At 42.2% G+C, this 15,736-nt stretch overlaps 1 pseudogene; it reads left to right on the top strand.

Annotated features, from left to right (window-relative positions):
• Positions 1-13,120, top strand: part of LOC147480929 (C2 and GRAM domain-containing protein At1g03370-like) — a 67,446-nt pseudogene extending 54,326 nt beyond the window's left edge.
• Positions 13,121-15,736: the final 2,616 nt, after the last annotated feature.

Raw genomic sequence — 15,736 nt, 5'->3', positions numbered from 1 at the left:
TGGGTGATCTTACTCATGGCAGTCTCATCAAAGTATGGTGGGTGAGAGGATCCTACGCTTAAGCGTGCTTTCGGCAACCCTAGGTGTTGTGGGTTCCCAAGGGTCTTGTATGCATTTCTTAAAGACCAAGCATATTCTCATATTGTGGTATAGGGGAGTAGTGGGGTGGCGCATGTAAATCCCCATTATTAATCATGACTTGCGTTACTAGAACGGCAAGGGGCTGACCTAAGAGTGGCATGTGTGATAATATCAAAAAGAAAGGTAACGATGCGAAGTTACCCTTTCGCCTCTGGAGGATCCGAGAGAAGGTGGAGGAAGGTCTTGTTGATGTCGGAAGGCTTCGAGGTGCCAATGATGTTCAGTCCGACCATTGAGTCATCGCTAGCGGGTTCCGCCGCGACCGAAGTACCGATACGCACATTTCCGTTGATGTTGTATTCTCCTCGATAAGCGCGGTCGAGCATTAGGTCGTAAGTTCAGGGTATACGGATCTTCTGCCGAAGTCGATCCGTGGTCGCACCGTTGGAATGCCCGTGATCCCGAGAGCAACACCGGTGTGACTTCGCGGGCGACACCCTCGACGGTGACCCAAAAATGGTCGCCATTAAAGCTCCCATTGTCGTAGAATTTCATCACCAAATCCTTGGAATAAAGCCCTCCATTGGCATATAACAAACTCTCCCATCCTCTAGAGGGAATTTCGTGATCAAAGAATGGAGCAAACATCCCGTTTTCAAACAAATTTCCAAATTTTTTTTCCACACAAATCCGTCTGTTTCCAGCCATTGCTGATCTAAGAGGGAGGATGGCTATTGATTATTGATGAGGGGGAGAATTGGGATGATCTGATGGAAGGAAATCTTGATCGATTTGTGAGGGTCTCAGCGAGACCGGTTTTAGTAAATTGTCTCGCATGCGAGACTAATTCGAGAGAGGGCAAGATCCGGTTTTGTAGGAAGATGAATCGTGTATTTGTGACGCGTGTTATCGGGTTTTTTGGGTTTAAATGGACCGAGAAATCGATATTTTGGTTGGGCCAAAAATTTTCTCGAAGCCCAAATCAAGCCTAAAAGCATGATTTAAACCTAAAAATCTAAATGCGCACTCCACGACTTCGTTTGGACTCGAATTGGACGAATGAGATATCGAAACGATCGGGCACGAAAAATTCTATCCAATTGTATGAGTCATTCTTGAAAGTCACATTTTTTTTTTTTTTTTTTTTTAAGAGAAGGAGAGTGTAAAGGTTTTATTTACATACAAGGGAGATATCGTGAAAAACCGGATGTCCACGGAGTCACCATCATAAATCATAGACAACTGTCATGTCGGGCTCGAGTTTAACCCAATCCACCCGTGATCGCGGGTTTCACCTCTATGTATTATGGGGTTAGGGGCAGGACGGTACCATCCCGGACCGCGGCGCCGCCACGGTCTAATAAAATTGCCCTTTTACATACCGGCTATCCTCAAACCGCCCCAAAAGGGACTCAAAGTAGCCAATTCTAGGGTTGGTCCGGTGGAATCCATTGCCCATTTGTGTTCCAAGTATGCAACATCTGGCGGGTTTGACACCTAATCCCATGTGCAAAACTTAATGCAAAGGGAAAAGGTAAACATATTTACAAGGTGAGTCTTTTAAACGCCGATCCTCAAGACTTAATCGAAGTCTTTTAACGTTAGATTCTCAAGACGAATCGAAGTCTTTTATCGCCGATTCTCAAGGCTTAATCCCAACCTGGGAGAAACGGGCGCGCGACGAAGATTATCCCCGCTACCGGTGTTAGACAAAAGTATACCTTAAACCGGCTAGTATCGGATAGGAAGTCGAGCCCAGGTAAGGGTGTTTGGCAATGCATACACCACCCCCATCCTTCTCGCAAGACGCCGTTTTACGAGCAAAAGAACTACGACCATTCCCTATTCGTGATGAGTGAGACTTACACCAAATGATTAGCTGAAGTTCGCGAGGTAGAGAGTAGAAAAGGGAAGAAAAGGAAGGAGGTGAAATTTTAGGTACCCATCGTTTACCGAAAAGCACGTTTGCTCGTGTTGCAGAATACATTTATACTCCGTTCTGTAAAAGAGTTTTCGTGGACTAAGGTTCCGGCGCTTGCAACCACACACTTCAAAGAACTTTGGAGATCATAAGATAGAAGATGGCCCGGCTACCAAAATGGCGCACTCTATAGAAACAGGATCGAAAGTACGCCAAACTAAAAACATCTAGTCGGTGTATCTTTGGATTTCGAAGAAGAGTCTGTTCAACATCTGGTGAGCGTAATTCGTGGTAATGTTTTAGGCGTTGTCCATTGACTTGAAATTCACTGTTATCTTTTGGATTAAGCAAAGAGATTGCCCCATAATGTTTCACAGCTGACACAATGAAAGGACCAGACCATCGTGTTTTCAATTTACGGGAAAGATGTAATAACTGAGTCAGACAAGAAAACTTTTTGGCCAATTTTGAAATCCTTACGAAAAATGTGCTTGTCGTGCACTCTTTTCATATTAGCTTTGTAGGATTTTTTGAGATCATAAGCATCACTCGAATCTCCTCCGGCTCATTTAATTGCAGTTTTCACTTCTACCGCCCTCGATGATATTGTAATTGAGGCTTTTGATGGCCCAAAAGGCACGGTGCTCAATTTCAACTGGCAGATGACAAGGTTTTCCAAAAACAATGCGGTAAGGAGACATCCCTATAGGTGTCTTAAATGCTGTTCGGTATGCCCACAAGGCATCCGATAAGCGGAGAGACCAGTCCTTTCTTGATGGGTTGACAGTTTTCTCCAGAATAGACTTTATCTCTCTGTTGGAGACTTCCACTTGGCCACTCGTTTGTGGGTGGTATGGAGTAGCAACCTTGTGAGTAACTCCATATTTCTTCATAAAAAATCCCAAAAATTTTGTTACAAAAATGTGTACCCCCATCACTGATGATAGCTTTGGGAACACCAAAACGAGAGAAAATGTTTTCTTTTACAAATCTCACGACAGTCTTATGGTCATTTGAGCGACATGCGAGTGCCTCAATCCATTTGGACACATAGTCTACAGCGACTAAAATGTATAGAAAACCTTGAGAAATAGGGAAGGGTCCCATAAAATCAATGCCCCACACATCAAAAATTTCCACAATCAAGATAGGATTTAGGGGCATCATATTTCGTTTGGTAATTTGACCTAGGTGTTGACAACGAATGCAAGCTACGCAATGTTTGTGTGCATCGCGAAAAAGGGTAGGCCAGTAAAAACCACATTGTAACACCTTGGCCGCAGTTTTCTTTCCACTGAAATGACCTCCGCAAGATTGTTCATGACAAAAGGATAATACGTCGGTGTGTTCCTAGTCTGGAATGCATCGACGAATGAGTTGGTCGGAACAATACTTAAAGAGGTAGGGTTCATCCCAGAAATAATATTTTACTGATGGATAAGAACTTTTATGATCGGGACGTGACCAAAAGGAGGGGACTTCCTCAAGAACTAGGTAGTTAACGATATCCCGTACCATGGAGATGAGAAAATAGAGTACAAGTATTCGTCGGGAAGGAATCACCGATAGCTTTTTAATCACTATCGATGTCACCAACCAGCCTTGATAAATGGTCGGCTACTTACATTTTCGGTTCCTTTCTTGTCTTTGATTTCCGGGGTGAATTCTTGTAAGAGAAGGATCCAATGGAACAATCGTTGTTTTCGTCCTTTTTCGCGAGTAAGTACCGAATTGCGGCATGGTCAGTATATACTATGGTCGATGTCCCAACTAGGTAGGGGCGAAACTTATCCAAAGCATAGACAACAGCTAGGAACTCTTTCTCAGTTGTGGTATAATAACGTTGAGCGTCGTTAAGAGTTTTACTAGCGTAGTAAATGACAATGGGTTTGTCGTCACGTCGTTGGCCTAGCACGGCACCAATAGCAAAGTCGCTAGCGTCACACATCAGTTCGAATGGTTGAGACCAATCAGGGGGTTGAATGATAGGAGCGGTAGTTAGAGCGGTTTTTAGAGTATCAAAAGCATGTTTGCAATTGAAATTGAAATCGAATACTGCATCCTTAAGTAGGAGATTGGTTAAGGGTCGAGCAACTTTAGAAAAATCCTGAATGAATCTCCTGTAAAACCCCAGTGGCCTAAAAAGGCACGGATATCCCGAATCAGACGCGTGGGAAGGGTAGCGAAGAAATTTTAACAATTTTAGCCTTATCAACCTCTATCCCGTCTTTTGAAACAATATGAACTAGAACAAGTCCTTTGGTAACCATGAAATGACACTTCTCCCAATTGAGTACCAGATTTTTCTCTTCGCAACGCCGCTAATACTTTATAAAGGTTGGATAAACAACCGCCAAAGGAATTTCCGTGAAATGGAAAAGTCGCCCATGAAGACTTCCATATAACGTTCCACCATATCACTAAAAATGTGAAGCATGCAGCGTTGGAAAGTGCGGGGCATTACAAAGACCAAAAGGCATTCGATGCTCAGATGCAAAGGTTCCAAAGGGACACGTGAAAGTTGTCTTTTCTTGATCAGCGGGATCGATGACAATTTGGAAGTATCCGGAATAGCCATCAAGAAAACAGTAATAGGCATGACCGGCTAAACGTTCTAGCATCTGGTCAATGAATGGGAGAGGGAAGTGATCTTTACGGGTTCTGGCATTAAGTTTGCGATAGTCAATGCAATTTCTCCATTTCAAAGGAATGCGAGTGGAGATGCACTCACCACTTTCATTTTGCACAACTTGAATGCCGGACTTTTTGGGAACAACGTGGACAGGACTAACCCAGTCACTATCTGAGATAGGGTATATGATACCTGCATCAAGTAAACGTAGAACTTCCTCTCTCACTACTTCCTTCATAGCGGGATTAAAGGCGTTGTGGTTCTCGTGGATGTCTTTGTGCCGCCATCAAGATGTATACGATCGTGCATATGCTAGGGTCTATTCCCTTGATATCATCTAAGGACCATCCGATAAGCGAGCGGTGTTCACTTAATGACATGAATCAAACGTGTCTCTTCATCTGTAGTCAAGTGAGTAGAAATTATTATAGGGTGACTACCATCGGGATCGAGATGTACGTACTTCAAATCAGGGGGTAGAGGTTTTAAATCCGGAGTTGGAGGATTGGGGATCAAGGATTCGTGAGGGATCATCTCTTCAATGGAAAAGAGCTTAATCCGGTTCTTTGAATTAGTTTGCACCGAAGCATTAGGTCAAATAGTGGTACTGACTCTAATAATGCATGGACATCCCTTATGTACGAGTCATCGTCAAACTCCGGATTATCAAAAGAAAGAAATTGGTGTATCTCGTCTGGGGGAAAAGAGTTTGTGAAATAATCATGTTCCAGACTATCAACCAAGCTAATCTCGTCCTCCATTATAGGATCGGGAAACTGTTTCATTAATTTGAACACGTTGAGTTCGACAGAAAGGTTCCCGAAAGACAATGTCATTGAACCGTCCCGACAATTTATGAGAGCGTTGGCAGTTGCAAGGAAAGGACGTCCCAAGATGATAGGGATGGAGTCACAAGCTACTTCAGTATCTAGAATGACAAAATCAACTGGATAGTAAAAATCTTGGACCTTTACTATAACGTTCTCTACTATGCCTTTTGGGTACTTGATGGAGCGATCCGCGAGTTGCAGAGTCATATTGGTAGGTTTCAATTCATGAAGACCTAACTGCTTAAATAAGTAGTAGGGAAGTAGGTTAACATTGGCACCTATGTCTAAAAGTGCAGTAGCGATATACTTGTCGCCTAACGTGCATGGTACAGTTGGTCGACCTGGGTCCTTGTACTTTACCACACCATTGGTAGTGGTAATCTAGGGAAACTGCTCAGTGAGGAACGCTTGTTGAGGTACATTCGTTCGTCGTTTGGTGGTGCACATGTTCTTCAAAAACTTGGCATGCTTGGGTAAATGCTTTAGCGTATCTAGGAAAGGTAAGTTTATGGTCAAATTTTTGAAGGTTTCACGGATCTCATCAAAATGTTCGTCATGTTTGTTCTTTACCAAACGGGCAGGGAACGGAGCTTTGGGACGGAATCGCGTATAGGGATCAGTGGCGTCTTTCCCAGGGGACGTAGGTGTAGATTTTGAAGGTACAACTTCGTCCGTTATAGGTTGCAAGGTAGGAGTTGGAAGGACGTCAGCCGTGACTTCCGTCGATTTCTCATCCGCATAACGATATTATTGTCGATGGTTCGCCGTAACGAAGAGTGGTAATGGCATTTACCTCACCCGCTTGGATTACTAGGTCCGGTGCATTGTTGAGTTCAAAGGCAGTGTTTGTAGGCTTAGGGTTTGGAACCGCTTGGCGGGGAACACGCCTTTTGACTTTATCCCGAAGCTAACACCTGAAGAGACCATTGGATAGAAGCTAGGATTTGATTCTGTTGATTCATGTATGTCGAAAGTTTCAGCCGCTTTTATCGGGCTGTGGATTGTACCAAGGGAGCAACAGGAACTAGTTCACGGTTATTATTCACGGGTTGATTTTGGTAGCCATATCCTTGGTTAGCGGGAACAAGGTTGCGGTTGTTTTGGTATCCCATATTTGCGTTATTGGGAAAATTACTTTGCCCTTGCTGAAATTGTGGAGGATTTCCTTGACGATAGGAATTGTAGTTCGCGGGTGGTCGTACAGGAACGTTGTTGCCACCTGAAGGAGCTTGTTGTTGGACAGGGGGTGCCCAAGCTAAATTCGGATGTTGTCACCAAGGTGCGTTAGGGATGTTGAAAGCACAAGCCTCTTTAGAAGGTTGGGGAGGACACTCGTATACCAAAGGACAATAAGAATCGGTGTGCTCAAGACTTAAGCAAAGAGGGCATGGGGAAGCGTTGGCAGCCATGACCTGTTTGGGTTTTTGTTCATTTACTTGTACCGAAAGAGCATCGACCTTTTTATTTAGGGACTCGATTAGAGTTTTTAATTCCGGATCGGGTTTGACCTCGAACATAGATGTAACTTTGGTAGGAGTGTCTTTAGAAGATCTAGAAGAATCAGTGTTTCCCCAATAGGTGCTTCGTGAGGCCTGTTTCTCAAGAAAAGTGTATGCTTCAGTAGCGCCCTTGTCCATGAAACAACCGCTGTTCATGATATCTAATGTTTCCTTTTGATGGTCAGAGAGACCATTAAAGAATGAACGGACTAATACAGCGGTGTTGAGTTGATGATGGGGATTCGAGAAGTAGATCAGTAAATCTGCTCCCCACGCTTCAAAAGGATTCCGGGGTGCCGGGCGAAAAGAATTGAATCTTTTGAAGCATTTTGTAGTTTTTCTTTTGAGTATAGAACTTTATCATGAATGCTTGAACAAGTTTGGCCTATGTGTCAACGGATTGCAGCTTGTCCAAAGAAGCCAAACCGAAGCTTTATCGCCTAAGGTGAAGGGAAACAACCTAAGCAAGACTTGTTCGTTAGTAACGGTCGGATGGCGGAAAGTGGTGACTACTTGTTGCATCCGGCGAAGATGATCAGACGGTTTTTCATGGTCTAAACCATGGTAAACAGGTGTAACAAACCGAAAATGTTTGGAGGAATACGAAAATCACCTACAATCGAGATCGAGTTTAATGCAGAAGTGTCCTTCCCGTAGGCAAAGATAGAAACCGAAAGGGGTTTCTCGACCGTGAGATTTTCTTCACCATAATTAAAGGAGATAATGGAAACGGAGATGTTTGACGAGGTTGATTTACGGAGGAGGAACTATGCCTAGGAGATAACATAAACAGCTTGTTTCTTGTATTTTCGACGATGATATGTAAGTTCTAATTTCTTATGTTTACCAGACCGTAGTCTCATACAAATATGAATTTTAATTTAGTGCTCATAAGGAACGAATAATGACTGGAGGTTTTAGAAGTTAGGAAGGAGGGAGTTGAAGCACGTCTTCCTGAGCTGTTGCTAACTCGAGCAGGGAAGCTAGGATAACGTGTGAATATTCCAACAACCAGGTTACCTGAGAGAATTGAGGGAGGTTGTTCGTGCTAGCACGTTCCTTAATTAGGTAACCTCAATTTTTTCAAGTTTCTTAGGCACTGATGGAATAGGATGATGATTTATGATGGTGTATTATGCGAGGTGTTATTAAGATGATTTAGATGAAAATTTTAATTACTATGATTTTTTTATTTTTTATTTTTTATTTTTTATTATTATTATTATTTATTTATTTTAATTTACGTAATTAGTGTATTATGGAGACGTGATTACGAAATATGCAATTAAAAACGATAGATGCCAAAATAGACTAACTAATCATATACTAATTTACGCAGAAAGTCTACCCATGCAAATCTATATTACCTATACATGCAACTATATGTAAGTTATATGTGAGCTAGGGGGATGTCAAGAACGAACTCATGCAATTGAATACCGTGTACGTGAATTGATGTAACATACAAAAATATTCTAAGCAGGTGGTTTGACGCTACTCATATATCAAAATATATTCGAATCATATTAATTGTGTTACGTGAATATGTAATGATGAACCATCTTTACATGCACTGAGTTCTCATGCCAACATATACATATACGAGGTAAAACAGGTTATAGCAAATAATATCCTCGACAAAGTTTGAGGAGTTTAAGAGTTTGAAACCTGGTGTCCCGCGATTCCTCGTATAGCGATCAACTACTCCCGAGCTTATGCTTACTAGAAAAACAGGACCAAAGAGCAAAAAGAGTAATCGAAAAGGAAAGTGGCTCAGACTGAAAACCGGAGTGTTGATACTCGAGTGTTAGTCTCGCGTGCTACTAATTCAGTCTCGTCCGAGACTCTTTTGTCTGTTCAGTACTTCAAATTCCTATGGAGTACTTAGACTGTGCTAATGAAAATAAACAACTTGGTTCACAGATATTTGTTAGTAGAAAAAAGTTAGGGTAAAGAGTTACAGTAACGAGTTAGTATTGTAATAGAAATGAAAATTAAAAAGATGAGGAGGTAGGGGAGGGGTTTTTATGGATGTATTCCAGTTATTATGTTAAGTCTAGAGTCCTTGCCCGGCAGCGGCGCCATTTGATAAAACGCCTATTTATTGGTTTCGGTTACTTGTTTTCTTAAGTCCGAGGTCCACAGTCCAAAGTCCGAGGTCCACAGTCCAAAGTCCGAAGTCCAAAATCCAACGTCCGTATAGTCGTACGTTTTAGTCAAGTTACCTTACTCACGTGGGTTTGGTAGGATAGGTCGAGTAAGGGATCGTCCAAACCTTAGGGCTCGGATAGGTTCACAACTGGAATTATAACTTGGTGAGTAGGATTTTTAGGTTTCTTTTTAGTTGGTTTTAATTAAATTAACGGTAATGTAAATAATATAAATTACTACGGCGATTATATGTAGGTAACCAAAGGTAGAGAAACAGGGAGAGAGTTAATCATGCTCATGCAAGAATCATTTTTCAACAGTTTTTATTACCAAATCACTACATCTCTAGTTCGTCTCGTTTTTGGAGACGACGTCGAGTATTGATCCCTAGTGCATGCCCACATCTTTAGGTCGCATTTCATTAGCATAAGGAGTTTCAATAATACCTCATCTCTAGTATATTATTTCAGCTCCTGGCACAAGTTCACATCACCGGATTTAATTGAGAGAGCTGTCGACACTGTGGAGTCGTAGCAGATCGTCTGGAGCATCAAGAAATTCAACTTTGTACGCCTCGATCATTTTGGGACCGGATGTTAATTCTATGCCTAATTCCTAAGTAGTGATTCTAGAATATTAACGAGTCAATTCGGATTTTCACACGAGCAGCATAACCCTCCCCCTGAGGGGGGGGGGGATTAGCTCATCATCATAGAAGGAATAATAAAACTTGCCGGATACATTAAGTAAATAAATGCAGGAAAAAAAATTAAACTAGAAAAGAAATGATCTGTTATTAAGGGTAAAATGACTTACAAGATTAAGTCAAATGAAATGGAAATGGCGGAATGTAAGTCTTGAAGAAAAAAAAACTAAGCGAAGCTAAAGCATTAATATGAAGACCTTATAATGGCGACCCCTTCATATATATAGGCGATACAAGAGTGATCCGTGAATCATTTAATTCAGTTTTGTTTCAGAGTCGATTTATTTGTTCAAAACTTTGAGAATCAAAGTTTTGTTTTGATATGTTTAGCTTTTTGTCCTTTTGCTTTTTAAGTTTTTGTTTTGTAGCTTATTTCAATTCAAACCACCGGTTTGAATTGGCACGCGTCTTCTCTTGCCGGTGGTATCAAATTGAAACCATCCTTTGCTACCCGCCTATGCCGACTCATCATGCCTTCGGGCCCGCAGAGTGTGTGTCGGTGGCTACCGATTTTGGCATTTTAACGACTTTTTGTCCGCTAGCAGAAGTTCGTCGCCTCGTCGCTATATGGCAGCCTTCACTAGCCAACGTCGGCACCTAGATTTATCCGATTTGAGCTTCGGGGAGTTTCCTCGCTTCTTTATATGTGGGCCCGCTCGCGACCGGTTTTGTTCTTTTGGAAACTTCGACTCTAGTCGGGGCTTTGTTGGGCTTCACGGGATTGAGTGGGAATTCCAAATATTCCGTATTTTGTATTTTGGCAGCTTCACTAGCCAATGTCGGCATCTAGATTTATCCGATTTGAGCCGGAAGTTTCCTCGCTTCTTTATATGTGGGCCCGCTCGCGACGGTTTCGTTCTTTTGGAAACTTCGGCTTTAGTCAGGCTTTGTTGGGCTTCACGGCGGTCGAGTGAGAAACTTCAATTATTCCCGTATTCCTGTACTTCGATGCATGTTTTATCACTATATTTATTTTAATTACGGAATCCTGCAAAAAGTACGAAAATATAATTATTACATGATTATTAAACACATAATCGACCAAAATGCTACGTCTCTCGGGGTTTAATATTACAGTTTTGGGTGCTTATCAAAGTCTGAATCTAGACCATATCTTATGAGAGGTAAGTTTCCTTGTTGATCATAATGTCCCATCGTGTATGAGAAGATTATATCTAAAAGGTAACTCCTAAGATATGTCATCACGATTCCTTCCTTATCATCAGAGATCGCCATCTTCAGTTTCCTTTCGTTCAGGAACTGTCTATATCAATTCCTAACGACTTGGAGAACTGTCATACTTAGAGGCGGTCAGCCATGTGCCTAGCATATGTCCACTAAACACTCGTGCTAAGCACGAGATCACTTATTCACTGAATTGATCCGATAGTCCTCGTCTCATTCTGGACATCTATAGTCTTAGGTTATTTCCCATACACGTGTCATCTGTTCAATGACGGAAAATCCCCCTTACAGATGCCCCTTCTCGTGCCATCTAACACGTGGGCACTTGAAGCGACACTACTTTTGGTGTGAGAATCTTTTTCCAAATCTATTACTGGAACTGCTGACGTATCTAACTAATTAAGGCTCTGAAAAGGCGGCTTGAAGACACTCCGTTTCCTGAAAAAGGTAATGATAGCAGTTCCATCCCGAAAAGACGCGTTGCTTGGGCTAATCGTAACCGTCCATCTTATCTGTATATAAAAAGATCTGGTGAGAGAACTCTCATTATCTCTTCTGCTACCTTTTTTCTGCATACTGAACCTTTTGATATCCCATTAGGGTTTAACCAAAACTTGAAACTTTCTCTCTTTTCTGATCATGAATCCCAACTGGTTACTTGTAAACATCGGAGATCTTTCCTCCCTAGAACTGATCCGAAAGAAATTTCACATCCTTGAAAATATCGGCCTGGAGTGGGGGAGGTTATCTGATGAGTTGGCCTATAAGGATGTGGCGCTCATCACCATTGATCAGCTTAGGGCTGGACTCACTCTTCCTCTTCACCCATTGCTAAGAGAGTGTCTGATTCACTTCAATCTTGCTCTTGGTCAGGCAGTGTTTTATAGAACTATCATATATTTTGCCCTTCTTGCCAAGAGACGTGGATTCGCTCTGAACCGTTGGGTGTTTGGTTACTTTTATGAGGTCCGGCGTATTCGAGACCAATCATACTGTTATCATATGACCAGAGACAAGAACTCTCCGATCGTCTTTTTTAAGGGGAAGCAGAGTGACGAAGGCTGGGCTGATCACCACCTTCGTGTGTTGGGTGATGCGTGGGACGTTTGTCCTTCTGATGCTGATGGTGAGCCAATGGGAATTCCTATTTCCAGAAAACACACCCATGTTCCAACCAATAAGTCTTCTTACTCAGAAACTTTATAATTTGATATAAGAATCTTTCGCTTAAATTTCTTTCCTATTATTCCTTAGATGACTCTTCCCCCTGGAATCAACTAACTGAAATTGATGCTGCTATGGTGGACTTCATCAAGAAGATCCCCAAGGAATAGAGGATGCCTTGGGTGATAGTTCCTGATCCTACCCGTCTTTTTGAATATTTTAACATATCTACTGAAGAATTGCTGCAACTTGCCCCTGGCTTTTCCCCTTTTGGGATAAATATTGTGAATTCTGGGCGCACAATGCCTCCTCCTGTGCATCAGGATGCTGGACTTCTTCCTCCTCTAGTTCAGGATGAATCATCTTTGAGTACTAGAAGAAGAGGAAACCACAAGGAGAAAAGCTCTGTGGCCGCCTCTAGTGATGCTGCGGCATCGGGCTCAGTTTTGGAGCCTGCTGTCAGTGATAATTGTGTGATCACTGGTGAGAGAGGCCCAAAACTGCCTCATGAACTTCTGGCGGCTAGTAATTTTCAAAGGGAAGTGCGTGCGACCAACCGTCATAAACTGAAGAGAGTTGCTCCTGCTTGATTCTGATGTTGCCATGTCTGGTAAGAAAATGAAGTTTCGCCCTCTCTTTGTTAATGAAGAAACACTTTTTAAGGTTCCTGTGACTATTCCCCATTTCAGTTTTGAGAAAGTAGCTGTACCCCTACCAGTTCCAAATCCTCCCATAGGTTCTAGACAAACTGGTGACAATGTCCTTCTGACTGTTGACCTTTCCCTCCTTGATAATCGTAAGGGAAAGGGCATTGCTGAAACAACTGCTGTAACTGTCACTCTCCCTCCTCCTCGATTCAGTGATAGGAGGGGGGTAAGTGATGACATTCCATTTTTGCCAAGATCTCCAGATTCCCCTGAAAGGGAGATGATCGTGGAGATGAGGCGTTAGGGACGAACTGATGAACTACCTGTTATCAACAAACATTCTTTTAATGATATATGTTGATATCGATTGACTGAAAGAAGCCGCTGCGACTTCCGCTGACAACAAAGTTTCAAAGATGGCATGGGAGCCTGGACCTGTCCTTTCTCCGGTCTGTTATTCATCTTGCCAAGGTAAGCCTTTCCCTCTATGTTCAATCTTCTGTTTCTTTCATTATGTCACTTACACACTCTGTATCCTTTTCCAGTTAGTGAATAAATTTTTAGCCATGAAAGAGCCCATCTTTGTGGCCTCAGCCGGTACAGCCACTGATGACATGGCTACTAGTGAGCTGATCTGGGCAAAATAGGTTGTTAAGAAGAGAGCTGAAGAGCTACAAATCCAGGTTGATCAACTCTTGGCCAAAGAGAAGAAGTCTGATACTGGTTTTAAGAATATGAGAGATATGATCTCCAACCTCCGGGGCTCTCTAGAAAAAGCCCAGAAAGGAGTTGCTGACGCTGCCACTTGGAAAGTGAAGTTCTTGGAACTGCGCGTCCTCTTCACCACCCTACAAGCAAAACATGACCAGGTCTAAGGGGAACTTCACTATAGGAACACCAAGATGAAGACCCTTGGCCAAGTCATTGCCTATGCAAATGAGGTCATGGTAGGCTATGAGAGGGCTCTAAAAGAGAAACGTCTTCGCTCTAATAAAAAGGTTGATGATCTCTTGGTGGAGACCTTTGAGTTTTATTCTCAAGTGGTGAAGGAGGTGAAGAAGAGGTCAGCTGGAAATGTCATTCGCTTTGCTCTGAGAGTGCTTAATGTTTCTCAAGAGCCCTTCGATGCTGCCAGACAAGTTAAGTTTGAGGAGGCTATTGAGGCTACTAGATATGTCTCTCAGTTGGATGCTCAGGGGCGAGTGGCCAACCCTTTTATCATGTTTCCTGATCTAGACATCAGTATCTCAGCTATCCAGGAAGAACTTATGCCTGATGCCTCCTCATCTTCTAAAGAAGACACCGATGATGACATACCTCCCATTCAGCTTCCTTTTTTGCCAGTTCCAGCTTCAGGTCAGTGTTCTGTTCAGCCTTCAACTGTTCTAGCTAATTCAACCACATAGTCTGTTCTTGAAAGTGAAATAAGAGTTCTTGACGATGGTGCAGCAGCAAGCACTGATGGCGAACCAAAGTTTGATTCTACCCCTGCTTCATAAGCCTTTCAGTTGATGATTCACATAAACAATTATTCTATGAGTCTGTAATATTGAGCTATGTAGCTCATATACTATTTTACTTATTGAGCTCTGCAGCTCTTCTAGTTTATGCATGCATGGTACTTATTTACTGAACTCTGCACCTCTTCTAGTTTATGCATGCATTTATAGCATTTTATGTTATATGACATATGTTACAATTCATACTCTACCCCTGATGCCCCCAAAGTTCATTTGGAACAACCATAGGTGTCCCTAGTAGGCTAAACAGATTAAAATGAGGCATAATTAGAATATGATTAGGATATCATGGAGGCCATTCAAGTTAACTGTAATTAAGAGTTTGATCGCAGACTCGCAGTAGAGACATATGTTTTTGCGAAAGTAACTTGGTGCCATGAGCACGGCACTGTGTTTCATAACGACAGGTCCTATTTATTTAAAAAATGAATATGTTATCATCTGAACAGCAGTGGGGGAGTCTTCCTCAGTGCCATCATGCTGATATAGTTCCAGGCCAATGATTGCGTGCTAGGATCTGGATCTAACCCAGATCTTCCCAGCAACCCCTATGTTGATGTATTGAGAGCTCTAGGAACTGGCATATAGTTCAGGCTCTCAAGAACATTATATCTTGTTCCAAGTCAAACTGGCATACAGTTTACTGAACAGTTAGTGTGGTTAGATTCCCTAAAGGCTTAACCCATCGAGGATAATCACAGTTTGAAAGAACTGGCGTATAGTTCCAGGCTAGTTGCATGGGGATGTGAAAGGAACTGGCATACAGTTCAACTTTTCCTTTCTTAGTATCACTGGTTCTAAAGCAAATTGGCATACAATATTCTTGAATAGATAGTGAGAAGATAATTCACTAAAGGCTTAGTCCAGTGTGGATCATAAATAAAGAACTGATGCAAGAAAGAAATTTGATGGCAATGTGGAGAACTTTATTGATGACATGGAGAGGAGTATACAATGCATAAAGAAGCATTAATAACAATTTACTGATAGTACTTGCGAAGGTGCTGTGCGTTCCATGGTTTGACAAGAACGTCTTCTTCAACAGTGTGTAGGTAGTAAAAACCAGTTCGACCAATCTTGTCAATGATGTATGGTCCTTCCCAGTTGGGCCCAAGTTTGCCGTTGGGCTTTGGGATCTCGCGCAGAATCAGATCTCCAGATTTGAAAGACTAAATCCGGACTCTCTTGTCGTATGATCTTTTCAGAATCTGCTGATTGGCAGCGACACTTTCTCTCTTTTCATCTAAGAGATTCATTTCTCTGCATAATAATTCCTCATTGTCTAGGGTGTGCACAACGTCAAATTTATAAGTGGGAACTTCAGTTCCGTAGGTTAGTGAAAATGGGGACTCACCAGTTGACCATCTGGGTGTAGTTCGGTATGCCCATAAGACCTTAGG

Source organism: Coptis chinensis, chromosome 8, assembly GCF_015680905.1.
Source record: "Coptis chinensis isolate HL-2020 chromosome 8, ASM1568090v1, whole genome shotgun sequence".
In the NCBI taxonomy this organism is placed as follows: domain Eukaryota; kingdom Viridiplantae; phylum Streptophyta; class Magnoliopsida; order Ranunculales; family Ranunculaceae; genus Coptis; species Coptis chinensis.
Note: the sequence above shows the minus strand (reverse complement) of the source record. Positions and strands in the feature narration are given on the sequence as shown.